The sequence below is a fragment of the Monodon monoceros genome, unplaced genomic scaffold (assembly GCF_005190385.1).
Source record: "Monodon monoceros isolate NGI ecotype Baffin Bay Population unplaced genomic scaffold, NGI_Narwhal_1 Super_Scaffold_16, whole genome shotgun sequence".
Taxonomy (NCBI): domain Eukaryota; kingdom Metazoa; phylum Chordata; class Mammalia; order Artiodactyla; family Monodontidae; genus Monodon; species Monodon monoceros.
The window spans coordinates 75,338,893-75,354,831 of record NW_021703772.1 but is presented as its reverse complement, the minus strand read 5'-3'; the positions used below and the strand labels follow the sequence as shown (position 1 = coordinate 75,354,831).

Below are 15,939 nucleotides of genomic sequence, written 5' to 3'. Positions count from 1 at the left end.
CGTTTTGCCCTCACAATACTCACAGTTCAACAGCAAAATCAGACATTCGTGAAGCACTCCTACGATCTTTTTTGCACTTCCCCCACCCCTCCCATTCAGGGTGAGGCCAACACAGAATAATGTAAAGGGCAGGAGGAATAATCAAAACACTTAAGTTTTCTAGACCTCTGCAATTTCAGGCCAATTCTAACAGGGCTTCATGAGTAAGATTTTGCACCTTTCCCCACAGTCCATCATTTCTTCCCTGGGACTGATTATTAGAACACATGAGACAATGTGGTGCTACAATAATATGATTTATAAGTATTCATTTCAGAGAAGGGAGAAAACCAATAGATTGATAATAATCCACAAAATCACCAAAATACAGGCTTGTTTTTTGTATATTTATTTATAACCCAACCCCATTCTCTTGTTTCTTCTGACTCTGCTGGTGATCGCAATCATTACTACTGCCAAGATTCTGTTTTCTCTTCTGGAAGGTCCCAAAATATTGTTTCTTGCAATGCCCAAATTTGGTGTGAATGCCCATGTCATTATACTATGGGAAAAGTTTATTATTTTTAGCTTTTATATCTTGCACTGTACAGCTTTTTCGTAATGATAGTTGGTGAGAAAAATTTATCTCAGACATCTGTGGTAAAAAGAGGAAAAGAACAACATTTTGGTTTCTGTTATATCTTATAGCACAAGTTGACCATTGATGATGAGCAATTTTTTTTTTTAACATAGCCTATTGTAATGGTTGGCTTGTGATCTAAATGGTGCTGTTCAAGATGATGAGACATTGGCATGTTGGGTACCTAAATGGTGTCATGTTGGGTACCTAAATGGTGTTGTTCAAGATGATGAGACTTTGTCATGTTGGGTACATATGGTCATCAAAGATATGATGACCATATCTTTGCGTTGAGAAATCCCAAGAGCCTTCATTTTTGTTTTTTTAAACAGAAAGTAAAATTTATACATACTTATATAATCAAATCATGATTAAATAGAGAAATATAGGTTACCTATTTAGCATGCAAGTCTATTCATCAAGAGTATGGATTCTCTAATCAATAACTTTTTAAAACTGAATTCCTTATGAGAACTACTAGTAGGCATTTGAAAAACTTTTAACTTTAATGTATATTTTGAACATATATACAACTACACTACTAAAAATATTGGCCATAATTCATATTTTTTATATTCATTTCTTGCATTAGTGCAAAATCATGATATAGAGGAGAACAAAAGGAGAAAATTTGCAAAATGGCTATATACAAATACAGTTAAGATTTAGATGATAGATCCAAGTAAGGGAATACTATTTATATATCCTTAAAACATCCAGCTTCTTAATCTAAACTAAAGAATTAGACATATAAGTAAGAAAAATAACTATAATCATTTATTTATCTTAAAATATTTTTTCCCTGAGAACTGCTAACACTATTTCAAAATCCGTTTTCTCTAGTGCCCATGCATCATTCAAAGAAATAGGTGGGAAAATTATCAGTCTTACCACACAGGTAAGAGGTAACCTTTGAATTTTTAATTGACTTTTAAGAAAATAAATTATTTTTAAGTTTTCAGGCTATTAAGCAAAACAAATATGGAAAATCTTTATTATGCTAAGCTGCTGGCAGAAACAGACAACAGACCAGAACAAATGACGTTCCTGGCTTTCTAAAGTGTAGACTGGTAGAGTCAGCTACTCTGTGTCTCTCTCTATCTTTGTTTGTCTCTCTCTGTCTCTGTCTCTTTCTCATTATAATATCAGAGTAACTCATATGTCTTCAAGTTCTTCAATGTAGAAAGATATATATCCTACTCCTCTTCACCACCATTATCCTTATTTTAATTATTTTTAGCTCCATGATTCTTTTTCAAGTAGATTTTTATGTCCACTTTGTAATTGCAAAACTTATCTCTAGATATCTTTGATTGTTGTTGTTGGTGGTGGTGAAAGCAGAGAGGAAATAATTGCATGTGTTAATAGTTCTTATTTGACTAGTGCATATTAAGTTAGTAAGATGCCATCAGCAAAAATATAAAATTGTGCTTAAATTAGATCTTAACTTTGTATTCCTTAATGGGATTGTTATACTCTACTGTCATGGAGGCCTGCCACCAAAATGTTAGTTATTAGTTAAACAAACAGCATCAGAAACAACATACTAGTACTATAGAGTACTAGCTTGTGTCAGGCCTTTGAAAACATCAGAAATGTCCCAGAGTAGCTGTGCTTTATTTTTGCATTCTGTACCTTCCCAATATGAGGATCATAGAGATACTTATTAAGGTATGAAGCAAACATATTAAAAACTAGTGCTATATGTTTTCAGAGTTTTTGATTATGTGAATGTACTTTGTGAAAAATGGATAGAACAATTATAGGATTTAGGATATAGTGTTTTTCTAAGCTTATTTGACTATGAAACTTATGTCCTCGGGGCACCTAAAATTACTTTGTGAACATACCAAGTGATTTATCATTGATCTACCAAGTAATTTACCATTTTTTAAATTCCAATGACCTACAAAATATTTTATCATTTCATCAGACACACAAAAATATTTTAGGACCTGCCTTTTGGAACCAAAAAATGGCTTAACACATACAAGAACAATTTTATAGTGATGAAAAAGTGTAAATATTACATAATATCAATTATCATTGTATTTATGTGACAACGGTGGAGTAGTGATTTATTTTAATTATGTTCTATGAGGGCCATCAATTGAAGTCATGATTATAATTTGCTGAGCACATGAAAGAAAAAAAATCTCAGAAGGCTACAGAATAAATAAAACTTAGGCACTAGTGTCCATGAAATTGTTAAAATGAAACTGGTGGTGAGCAAAAAGGAATTGCAACATAGAGAAACTAGGACTACTTTTCAAAAAAGTAATAAATAGCTCCATATCACATTCTAATTCTAAGTATGAGAAATATGCAGCAACTAGCCTTTCTTAAGTCAAGTAGCATTATGAAGATAAGGCAGGAATTATAAAGAATGCAGTAAGTGTGAACAATAAACTGTGGTGTCATACAATATTAAAAGCAAATGTATAACACAATACCTAATGGTGGGAAAGTTGGAGCTTTCACACTAAGATCAGGAACAAGGCAACAATGTCTCCTCTCACCTCACTGTGTCTTTTCAACATCAATTTGGAAGTACAAGCTGATGCAATAAGACAAGAAGAGGAAATAAAAGGTATACAATTTGGGAAGGAAGAAATTAAAATGTCTTTGTTCACAGATGACATGATCTTCTATGCAGAAAATCCAAAAGAATTGACAAAAAAATTCTGGAATTAATAAGCAGATTATAACAAGTTTGGAGAATACAGATTAATATACAAAAATCAATTGTTTTTCTGTATACCAGCAATGAACAAGTAGAATTTGAAAACACAGTGCCATTTACATTAGAACACCCAAAATGTAATAATTAGGTATGACCTAACAAAATATGTATAAGATCTATATGAGAAAATCTATAAAACTCTGATGAATAAAATCAAATAAGAACTAAATAAATGGAGAGATAACTCATGTTCATAGATAGAGAGACATAATGTTATCAAGATATCAGTTCTTCCCAACTTGATCTATAGATTCAATGTGATCCTAATCAAAATTTCAGCTAGTTACTCTGTGGGCATCAACAAACTGATTCTAAAGTTTATATGGAGGTGCAAAAGACCCAGAATAGCCAACACAATAATTAATGAGAAGAAAAAAGTTAGAAGATGAAACTACCTGGCTTCAAGACTTATTAGAAAGCTACAGTAATCAAAACAGTGTAGTATGGTCAAACAAATAGACAAGTAGGTCAATGGAACAGAATAGAAAGCCCAGAAATAGACCCATGTAATATAGTCAACTGATCTTGGACAAAGGAGCAAAGGTAATACAATGGAGCAAAGATAATCTTTACAAAAATGATATTGGAACAATTGGACAGCCATAAAAAAATGAATCTAGATGCAGACCTTACATCCTTTTCAAAAATTAACTCAAAATGGATCATACACTTAAAGTAAAACTGTTACAAGATAATATAGGAGAAAAACTGGAAGATGTTACATACAGCATTGACTTGTTAGATACAACAACAAAGTCATGGCCTATTAAAGAAATAATTGATAAGCTGGACTTCATTAAAATTAAAACTTTTGCTCTGTGAAAGAAAATGTCAAGAAAATGAGAAGACAAGTCATAGGCTAGGACAAAATACTTTGTCATGTGTATAAAGTACTGTTATTCAAAATATAACAATACTTAAAACTCAATAAGGAAACATGTAACCCAACTAAAAAGTGAGCCAAAGACCTTAGCTGGCACTTCATCAGAGAAAAATTTAAAATGGCAAATAAGCATATAAAAATGTCCCACATCATGTGTCTTCGGGGAAGTACAAATTTAAAAAATGAGATACACACCTATTTGAATCACCAAAATGTGGAATACTGACAGCACTAAATGCTGGTGAAGATGTGGAACAACAGGAACTCTCTCATTCATTGCTGGGAGAATGCAAAATGGTACAACCACTTTGGAAGACAATATGGTAGTTTCTTACAAAACTAAACATATTCTTACCCAGTGGTCCAGAAATCACACTCCCTGGTATTTACCCCAAGGAGTTGAAAACATTTGTCCACAGAAGAAACTGCATATGTATGTTTATAGCAGCTTTATTCATAATTGCCAAAACATGGAAGCAACCCAGATATCCTTCAGTAGGTGAATGGATAGACTGTGGTACATCTGGACAATGGAATATTATTCAGTGCTAAAAAAAGAAATGTGCTATCAATGCATGAAAGGACATAGAGCAAACTTAAATGCATATTACCAAGTGAAAGGAGCCAATCTGCCATGGTTATGTACTGTGTGATTCCAAGTATATAACATTCTGGAAAAGGAAAAAATATGGAGATAATAAAAAGATCAGTAGTTGTCAGGGTTTTGCTGGGGGAAGGGATAAGGATGAATAGGTGTAGCACAGAGGATTTTTATGGCAGTGAAAATACTCTGTGTGATACTATAAAGATGGGTACATGATATTATATTTGCTCAAAACCGCAGAATGTGTAACACCAAGAGTGAACCCTAATGTAAACTATGGACTTCAGGTGATTATAATATGTCAATGTAGGTTCATCAGCTGTAATAAATGCACCACTCTGCTGGGAGATGTCCATAAGGAGAGAGGCTCTGCATGTATGGGGGCAGGTGATACAAAGGGAAGTCTTTAAAAAGTAAAAAAAGTAAATGTATAGCATTTTATTTATTGCCTTAAGTTTAAAGCACTTTTACATACTACATTAAATTTAGAAAACTGCTTTATGTTAAATTAGTATGTAATTTATAGTTGATAAAGATGAGGAGGTTTTTTTAAGCTTTAAAAGCTGGACCTTAGCTCCTAATATTTATTTGTAACATAATTAACATGGTTTCTATCACTTTGGTCTATTTTTTTCTTCTAGCATCATAATCTACCATTAACTATGAGAACTGTAGTAAATCTGTGAAAAATTGACACTGATGAAATGAAAAGAAAAAACAAACATACAAAGAATTTGAATCAGTTTGGGCAGGACCTGATTTATAATGCATATTCAATAAAGCATAATAAAAAATAATGTTTCAAATGTCTTAAATTCAGAGGAATCAATTTTTTGTGGAAATTCGTATTTTTGTGTGGGTCCAAAATTAGGCATTGATTTTGTTTGTTTTCTTAGAAATTGCACTGTAGCTCTCTCTTTCTCTTTTTTTTTTGTTTTCAAAAGACTGATGTTAGCTTTAAAGAACTCACCCTACTTCCAATTACTGTGCACTGCCTTTGTTACTAAGCATTCCTGAGTGATTATGAATAATTTTAAGTTACGTTCCAGTGTATTGAGGCTCTGGGACTAAAATGTCAAATTAGAAAGACAAATGTGGGCCAAGCATCTTGCCTTGTGTCTTCAATAAAGTATCCTAAATTAAGAATTCTCAAATGTTTGAGTCAGGATCCATAAAACCTTGAGATTTTTATCAGTGCTGATTGACATTTTTCACACATTGAAGGCAATCACAAAATTTCCCATTAAAAAATAAGTATATAATTTGTACATTCAAAATATTAACATAAACATTTAACTAACATTATTATCTCAATAGACAGTTGGCACCAGTTAGCATAAATAGTGAAAATGTAGGCAAAGGAAGAAGTAGATTTAATTAACAACCTCCAGGCGTGAGGCATTTTACATTTGCATCTGGTGTTGTAATACCTTTTTGAAAGAAAAGAACACACAGGAAATCACTTATCTTAGATTGATTTTATAGTCTTAACATTTAGAGATTTATTAAAAACTTTGAAAATGCATTTTTAAAAAATGGACAAAAATCCACTTAATGTAATTCCAATTAATGGGTTTTTAACCATTGAGATATATGCATAACCATTAAATACATGCATATTACATATGTGCATATTACATATAAATATATAGGTAATCTCTATATATCTATGTATCTATGTGCCTATCTACATTATGTATCTATTTTCTATCACCTGTGTATCTGTGTATCTATGTATCTATATGTATCCAATTCCCAGCTTCTCTCAGCTCACTATGTTTAGTCTGTGAAATGTAACAGAAATCTTTGCTGTATTTCTGAGAAGTGTCTTCAAAAGGGAAGTGTTATACTCTTCTTACCCCTTCTCCATCATCCAGCTTGGAATACAGCATGAATTTAGGATTTGTATCAGCTATTTTGGACCATGGGGATAAGTCCCATGCCTTAGAAAAAAATGCAGGGAGGCACAGGAAGCAGTCAGCTCTTACAGAAATTGTATGAACCTCTAGGCTGGGTGGAAGGGACAGGGAAAGACACTGACTAAGTCTTGGATCCCTGATGATTTGTGAAGGCTCCAAGTGTACCTGGATCTATCTACCTTCAGGTTTAATTTACATAAAAGGGAAATACATTCTGATCTTATTTAACGGATTATTTGAATGTGTAAATACTAAATTGTTGGATCCTCCGACTTCTTCTGCCTTCTTTCCCAAAACACAAAAAAGGAAAAAAAGAGTCCTTGTACTTCAGAGATACATACTAATGAATGAAATGATATAAAGAAAATATTTTGTTCAAAAATAAATTAGTGTGGATGGTGGATATGTAGTACTGGGGGAAGTATGGAAGGATGAAGTAAGATTGACCTTGTGCTGATAATTGTTGAAACTGGGAGAAAGGTAGATAAGGGATATAAGGGTTCATTATGCTATTCTTTCTACTTTTGTATGTGTTCAAAAATTTTAGTAATAAAAATGAGAGAATATACTTAAAGTATCCAGAGGTGGAAGAAGTGGAGGAGAAAACAAAGGAGAGATTAAAATAGAGACAAGCTGAGTGAGAGAAAGAGAGAGAGAGAGAGGGAACCAGAGGTCACATGCGTAGAAAGGGAAATAAAACATGAAAGAAAAATGGTATCAGATTTCTCAAATGTAATATTATTGCTTGTTTACTATAAAGAAATAGCTTCAAAATTATGAAAGAAAAGCATTTTAACTCAGAATTTAAATTTAGTTAAATTATTAATCAAGTGTAAGGGTAGAATTAAGACATTTTTAAAAAATGCAAGATGAGCTCTTTTTCTGGGCAAATACTAGGGAAACTGCTTTAAGAAAATGAGAAGTAAACACAGAGAGACACCAGACTCAAGAAACAGAAAAGCCAACACATAGCAAAGAAAAGGGAAGTGTCAAGATGAGAGCTATTATCTGAATTTAGAAAGCAACCTGGCTAGATTAGATGAGGTAACAATTGGGAGATAGTTAGGAGGAAAAAATATAGCTCATTGATTAGCCAATATGCTTGAGCTTTCAAAAATTATGTTAGTCATTTGAAACATCTGGTGGAGCAGTTTTTTAAAGTTAGATACATAGAAAACTAAGCAAACTTTTTAAATGCCATTATTAATCCAGTAAAAATAAAAAGTTCTGAAAAGAGTATAATTCTCCATTTAGGAATGTACAGCGCTTACATTGCCATAGACATGTAAACATTGACTTTATAGAACCCCAAGTTATAGTAAGAAGAATAAGGAAGGAAAAATAGAATAAAATGGTGTAACCATGAAAAGGTAAAATTAATAGATTATTTTTAAAATTGATAAATCAAAAATTAATTTTAAGTATATTATTCACTAATATAGAAGCAAAAATTAACATTAAGAGCTGAAAGAACAGAGCTGGGAATTAGAAAGATGTGGAGAAAGGTACTGCATTTTTTTTCCAACATAAACTTTTAAGTACTGTTTGATTTACTTGATAAAATTGTTAAAACATATATTTCAAGTTATTTCTATCAATGAATGTATATCTGTGTCCAAATATATCTATATGCATTTATGTACATATATAACATATACACATGTGTTTATATATAATATGTATACATGTGACGTATATGTACATATGATAGACATATATGCACACATTCATATATACACACATACATACATGTATGCCAGACAGTGTATTTTTCACTGTTGTAATTATGTGTTTTTTTGTTTTTAAATTTCTGTATTAGCCAGAGAGGCTGCCAGCTGCTCTTTGAATTTGCAGAAATGGAAGGTCATTCTGGTGCAGATCTTCTTTGTCCTGCTCTGGGTCATTTGTTTGACCCTTTCAGTTATGAAAATATGGGGCAAGAAGAAACTCATAGTAGTGGGATTAGGGTGTAACAAGATTTTTTTTCCTATGTGATTTAGCAAAATCCACCTCTATGCAGAGCTCTGGGTTAGAGAATTAACCTATTTGCATGATGGTTCTGGGTACATTCTGGCCAAGGTACCAAGCATGAAACAATGAATGTCTGATACAAAATTTTCATTGATGAGAAGAAGAAACTAAACAGGTGGTTTACCTTCAATATAAGAAACAACCTCAGAGTTTGTTGGTGGGAACGAATTTTAGCCCAGTTTAGTGCTAAACTGGCTAGATGGCTAGTGCTATCTCTTCCAGACCACCTGCCCAAGAGGAACAGTGGCTGAACTTACATATAAGATAAAATAAACTATAACTTGAAATCACAATATGGGATTGTAAGAACATATTATGCCAGCAATGTTAACAAATGTCACCCACTGATTATGCAGGATAAGTCTCCAAAAGTCCCCCTACATGACTGGAAGAAATACTAACAGTAGTAAGCCAATTAAGATCCTACTTCTATCTCAGTTTGTCAATCAGAGAATTGTTGTCCTCTACCCTGAGTAAGCTGATAGGATCTTTGCCCAATATGAGGTGGTGGGGAGGTCTTGAGAGAGATTGTGAACCTCCTACTAGTAGAGCATTGTGGGCTATAGAAATTAATTGAAAAAAGATCAAAAAGTTATAACTACATATGGAGCACAAATTGGCAGGGTAGGCCCCACTATTTACGTATATGAAGACATATGTTTATACATCCCCATGTCCTTACATCAATTTACCCTATGCCACTTTAGGAACTAAGATGTATAGCCACACCATGGATATCATTACCATTCAGAGCCATAAACTCTGAAATGTCTCCCTTTATACTACTAACTCTCCTCTTTTTTCTAGTCACAGTAGTCAATCTTTGAGCCTCTTTCTACTCTTTAAATCAGCAAACTTTTTATGTAGGGTCAGATAGTAAATATTTTATGATTTCCTATTATAAGGTGTCTTGCAATACTCAATCCGCCATTGTAGCATAAAAGCAGCCACAGGTATTTGTAAACAACTAGGCATAGTTGTATTCTAAGAAAACTTTAATTATCAAAGGTTATTATCCATAATTCAGTCAGGTCAGATTTGTTTGTAGGACTTCATACTGCTAGGAAATTTTTCTTCCAAGCCTATTTTCAATCATAATCCACTGGCTAGAAACCACTCACATGGCCTCAATCTGATTGCAGGAGAATTTGAGAAATGTACCCCTTGTGTGCCCAAGAGTAGAAAACAGGATTAGAGTACATCTACTCAATCTCTGAAAAAATACTAAATGTATCATTTTTTTTAGATTCCACATATTAATTATATCATAAGATATTTGTCTTTCTTAGTCTGATTTACTTTGCTTAGTATAATAATCTCTATCTCCATTCATGTTGCTACAAATAGCATTATTTCCTTCTTGAAAAAAAATATGCATATATATATATATATATATATATACACATATATATATATAACTGAATCACTTTGCTGTACACCTGAAACTAATAAATTATAAATCAACTACACTTTAAAAAATATTAAATGTATCCCGAACTGTTTATCTTCAATACAATGTCATTATTTCTAAAGATAATTTGGGGTGCTAATACTTACTTGGAATTTTTAATATCCTCTAGTGTTCGTATATTTTGCTTATTAGCTTAAGAGATTAAAAATAATTTCTCCCTAAGATACAAGCATGAACTTAAAGCATGTTTGATTTGAGTCTACATAAGATAATTTGAACTCAAGGTCTCAATAATATAACAAAAACAAACCAAAATAATGAAAATTCTATGGATCTGAAACTAGATTTACAAAAGTATAGGAAGATTCTTGATGACTAAACTCTTAGTGGAAGATGGAAAGTGAGGGTACCAACTAACACTTCTATTACCGAGACCAATGACTCCAAGTTCTTAAAAAAAAAAGAAAAAAAAGGTTAAATATTTTCCTTGTTGTGATCATTATTTTAATATTTAAGAGTATTAATTAGTCATTCCACATGGGGACCAGATTACATGAATTGGTAGGAAAGCTTATATACCATAGAGGAAAAGTTCTAATCCTTAGGCCACCTCTAAATTTTCTGTGCACATCTGGATCCTGCGTAAACTCATTTGGATCAAAAGATGTTGCTGCTTATAAGGATGTGTGTTACATCTTGCATGGCGAACCTAGAGGTCTGAGAGCTATTCTAGTTAGGCAGCTTCCCTCACAAACACTGGGTGAGAGCTTCTCACCAAGCACTCATTAAAAGGTAAACTTCCTTGGGCTGGGAGTCAAGTCAATCATCGTTTTCTTGCAAACCCAAAGCTGCCTTTTTCCCTGTTAGAAGCTGTTATCATCTTCAAAGCCAAATCAAAACAGTGTTTGTTCTGTGCTTTGATTTCACCCACATGGTGAATTCAAAGACAGGTCTACTTGAGAGTAGAGAGAGACTATTTCAGATGTTTGAGCATTTGTCTTTGCATGTTTGTAAACGTGATTTAAGTGCCTGACGGCTAACAAAAATTCTTTAAATGTAGCGGAATTTTTTTTTCATTGAAACATTCCACCTTCTGTGTTTCAAAATGTTTATGGATGAGATTTCATAATCTTAAACATAAAACTCCAAAAGATTTGTAGGAGGACAATATAAACGTAATTTACCTCAAAGTGTTCATTTTCCTTTTTTTACCCTGATGCAGTCCAGTAAAAACAAACAAAAAAAAGCTCTTTTTGAATGACAATTTCTAAATACCTGGTACAAATAGTCAATTTTTCATTGGGAAAAGAAAAGTCATTAGGAAGATAATGTTACTTAAGGTTCATTTTGCATTGAGGATATTTGACACTATTCACCAGAGATAAACAGATGCATGTAATTTACATATGAAAACCTATCAGATAATGCAAAAATTTGTATGTGAAATGCTTCATTCACTGAATTAGCTTGTGATAATCTCTCATATGAAAAAGAAAATGATTACTAAAAATGTCTAAATAAATATTAATGTGGTTATATTGTTTTTAAATAAATAAAATATTTAGAGAAGACAATATGCAGAGAGAATCATTTAAAGGTACAGTTGCTATTTTAGCTTTTATTTATCTGAAGAGCCAATAAAGAAGACTTACAAAATAAAATTTGGTGATGAACTGAAAATATGATTTTAAAACTTCCAATTTAAATGATGGAAGAGAAGGAAAAATGATAAAAAAATTAGCATGATAAACCTTTCTTATCTTGACGGAGTTAAAGCAATTGTGAATATGGCCAACTTTTGATTATATTGTTCCTTCTCCATTGAAGTCAGAACGGTACCAGGTACCAAGGATGTGGTAAAACATGCTTCTCTTAAACACTTTTTCCCATTTTCTCTTAAGTAGAAACCATTTTAAAGTGTTTAAAAATCAGGCAGTATGAAAACTGAAAAGGTTTTGAACACAACATTTAGATCACAACCCATTCCTACAAAAAAAAAAAAAAGTAAAATTTGCCAATATTATATCACTGACCATGTTCTTAATAGAAAGAGATCATTGCCCTAGAGCAATCTACAGTCCACTTGGGTCAAGAGCAAAGACATGGGGGAGCAAATTAGAACCATAAGTGGAAATCATTTTGTACTATTGTTTGTGATAAACTGTCCATATACTTTTTTAGAGATGCTTACCAAAAGATGTTTGGGTGAAAGATAATCTCTGGGATTTGCTTTACATACATACCTCAGGAAAGAGAAAAGTAAGAGCAAGAGAGCCAGAGCTGGAGAAAATGTTAGATAATCAAGTCAGCAAAATCTTGATAAGGGTTGAATCTGGTGATGGGTAAAAGTGGATTCATTTACTCTTCTCTATGCTTCTGTGATGTTTGAAACTTTCACATACCAAAATATATTTTTAAAGACTATATTAAGTCACCTGTCAAATATACTAAAGTGTAGTGTATATTTCTTGGGTTATTTTAAAGGAAAATATTGGTCATTCCCCTTCCATAAATATCCCTCAAGAAGTCAAGTTCATAACTTTTAGTGTGCCATATATTTTTATGATGGTCAATAAATTAGTAATGCTGATGAAAAGCACTGTCTTGTTTTTTTCTCAAATCAACACTATCCTATCCCGCCAGTCTCCAACCCACGTCCCCAGTAAAAATGGGTTCTAATGATGTGTAAATTAGCTAGGTTCCTACCTTGTTCTTATTTTAATACTGCTTTGTCAATATATGTGGGTTAGAAAGGAGGAAGGTATATTCACACATATATTGATACATGAGACTGACTTTTCCTTAGACAACCTCTTTATATATTAAAAGTTGCTTTCTTTCTATGTTTGCTAGCAAAGATATTCTTTCCTCTTTATTTGCTAGGAATATATGTATATATTTCAAATTGTTAATGATTTTGATTTGGATCATAGCCAAATTTGTCATATCTGTCGTATTATTATGTGTGAAAGTACTATTTCAATTGGAAGACATCAACTCTAAGATTACTTTCCCAATCTTTCCCTCTTCTCTGACTACAACTAGGTTATAGAAGAGTCAGTAATACCTCTTGGTTCCTAAATATTGACTCCTGTAAAATATCATTAATCTGTACTAATTGGAGGAAGCTTAGTTTTAATTAAAGAAAAAAGTCTGAAAATATATTATTTCAGAAAGGAATAGAGTTCCATTATTTCAAGTACCTACATTAACTCACATTAAACTAACAAAGTGTTATCCAATACACATCCTTGACTTGATTTAATGGTTTGTAATTAACATATCAATTGTGTGGAAATGGTTCCTTCTAAAGTACTTGAGGGTGCTTAGAAAGTTTGTTCTACTAAGTATTTTGAAGGATCCTCTTGTAATCTTATTTACATTATTAATTTACTTCTATAAAAAGAAATAAATTAATCAATGCAAAAATAACATTCCTGTCAGCCTCTGGTCAAATAATGAATTCTGAATTAGTGAAACACAATTATTAATTTTTTTTCTCTACCATTAACAAGCTAATTATAATCTCAAGGTTTTGCAAAAAAGTTTAATGTATTTTTCTCCATTCGTAAAGGTGATTCTATTGATTGGAAGAAGTGCCTTCTGATTTGATGTTCTTTCCCATTATATAGAGAGAAGGGTTTCCTTGCAACCAACAACACATTATTTGAGAGATGGTTAGTAGTCATATAAGATATATATATAAGACACCCATGATCTTGAAGAAGAGAAAGCCATGTTTGGATTCTGCTTGCAATGGAGTTGTATTAGTACCTAGTACAGTGCCTGGCATATTAAAGCAATACATTTATATTGACTAAATAAGTGATGTTTAGCTTTTGCACCAGTAAAAAAAACACAATTCATTTTCCATCATGCTTGTACAAGCTAATCCTGCTTTCAATGTAGTCTTTATTTTCACTTCATTTTGTACTTCATTCTATTTTTATGTGAAAAACTCAAATATTTTTCAAATATGAGTTAGAAGGCAGCCCAATCTCAACAAGAGAGAGAAAGAGAAAGTAAAATTAGGTTTCAACTTTGGAAGGAAGGTCTTGGTTTATGTCTGTTCTCCTTTGTAGTAAGGCAGGGTTAACTTAATTATTTATGAGCCTTTCTTAATAAGCATCTAACCTCAATATTGGCTTTTCAATAATGACAGACACTATTACCATAAGAGTTACATATTCTTTAGGTTTACATCCTTCATTGTTTAAAGATTTTCTTAATTTTTGCATGTCTTTCCTAGTTCATATTTTCTATTCTGTCTTTGTCTTGTTTTATATCATTTCATTATATATATATTTGTAAATAATCATATTTCCTTTTGGTATGTTCATTTGACTGAACATGCCTTCTTCTTTTAACCTTTCCTCATTTTCCAAACCTTTCCTCAAATCTTTCTTATGAACTCTTCAATTTGTTCGTCTTTCCCAAATGTGTCACTGCTGTATATACATTTATGTGTATGTGTGATAATGAATGATGCCCTAAGGTATGTACTGTTTTATCTGAGCTTTCATTCTAGTGAATGTGATTATGTGTATTCACATATTTATTATTCCTTTTAATTTCCTGTATTTTTCCTTGATTTATTCTGAATTTTTTTCCTCTGAAACATTTACACTTAGGTTAACAAATTTACTTATGGAAATATTGATGAATAAATAAATGTGTGAAGTGAAGTGGATCCAAAGTTTATGTCATTTTTGCTCTTATGACCTTCTTAAAAGTAGGAAACATTAATTTTGGACAGAATACCTGTATGTGGACTTTTTCCTTTTTTTGAATTTATATGTTAATAACTGGTAGAATTAGACAATCCTTATTTAGCTCTTTATACCCATAAAGCAGTTCTCAGCACTTTTTAATAATTCATTGAATGTTTTGCTGCAGGGCTGCTGTGTTCTCAAAATTATATAAATCGTATGATTGAGAGGAGATGCAAGAATTTATAGTTTTTCTAAAGGAATTTTATATGCATATTGTGTAACACAAAGATGTCATGAAAATATAAGATCAACATTTTCACTGAGTATGTAGTTAACTCAAAGAAAGATAAAAAATTAAATATCTACTTACATTGTACTTTTTGCATTTATTTTGATTGCACACATCTGAGAATCAGCCAGTTAAGCCAACCATGGTCTTTTCCCCGTGGGGGGCCCAGCACGCAATGGCTGCAAACAGCAGCCTCCTCAGTAGTGTGTGCAGCCTGTTGCCTGTACAGGATGCCCTAAGGGACCTTGGATACAGCCCTTTCCAGTGGGCATTCATGACTGGCATGCTGTCCTCAATCTAGGCTCCAGGTAGGTATGTGCGATGCCTTTGGAAATCCCCAGGGCACAGTGGCCAGAGTCCACGTTGGCCAAGTCATAATGCCCATTGGCACCAAGCTGCAGAACAAGGAGCATGTGACTGAGGCCCTCTGCAAGGCCAAGTTCAAGTTCTCCGGCCACCAGAAGATGCACATCTCCAAGAAGTGGGGATTTACTAAGTTCAATGTGGATGAATTTGAAAACATGGTGGCAGAAGAGCGGCTCATCCCAGATACCTGTGGGGTCAAATACATCCCTAATTGTGGTCCCCTGGACAAATGACAGGCCCTGCACTCATGAGAGCCTTGGTGCTGTCCCCTCCTTACTCATGCCCACCAATGAATCCTACTTTCCTGTCAAAAAACAAAAACAAACAAAAAAAAACCAGACAAACAAAAAACCCCAAGTCTC

General features: G+C 32.8%; 1 non-coding gene across 1 annotated transcript; it reads left to right on the top strand.

The window, feature by feature from the left end:
* Window positions 1-15,332: 15,332 nt before the first annotated feature.
* On the top strand, window positions 15,333-15,468 carry LOC114897324. The gene has a single exon (XR_003794053.1). It is a non-coding gene; the product is annotated as a small nucleolar RNA SNORA70 (small nucleolar RNA).
* The last annotated feature ends 471 nt before the right edge of the window (window positions 15,469-15,939 follow it).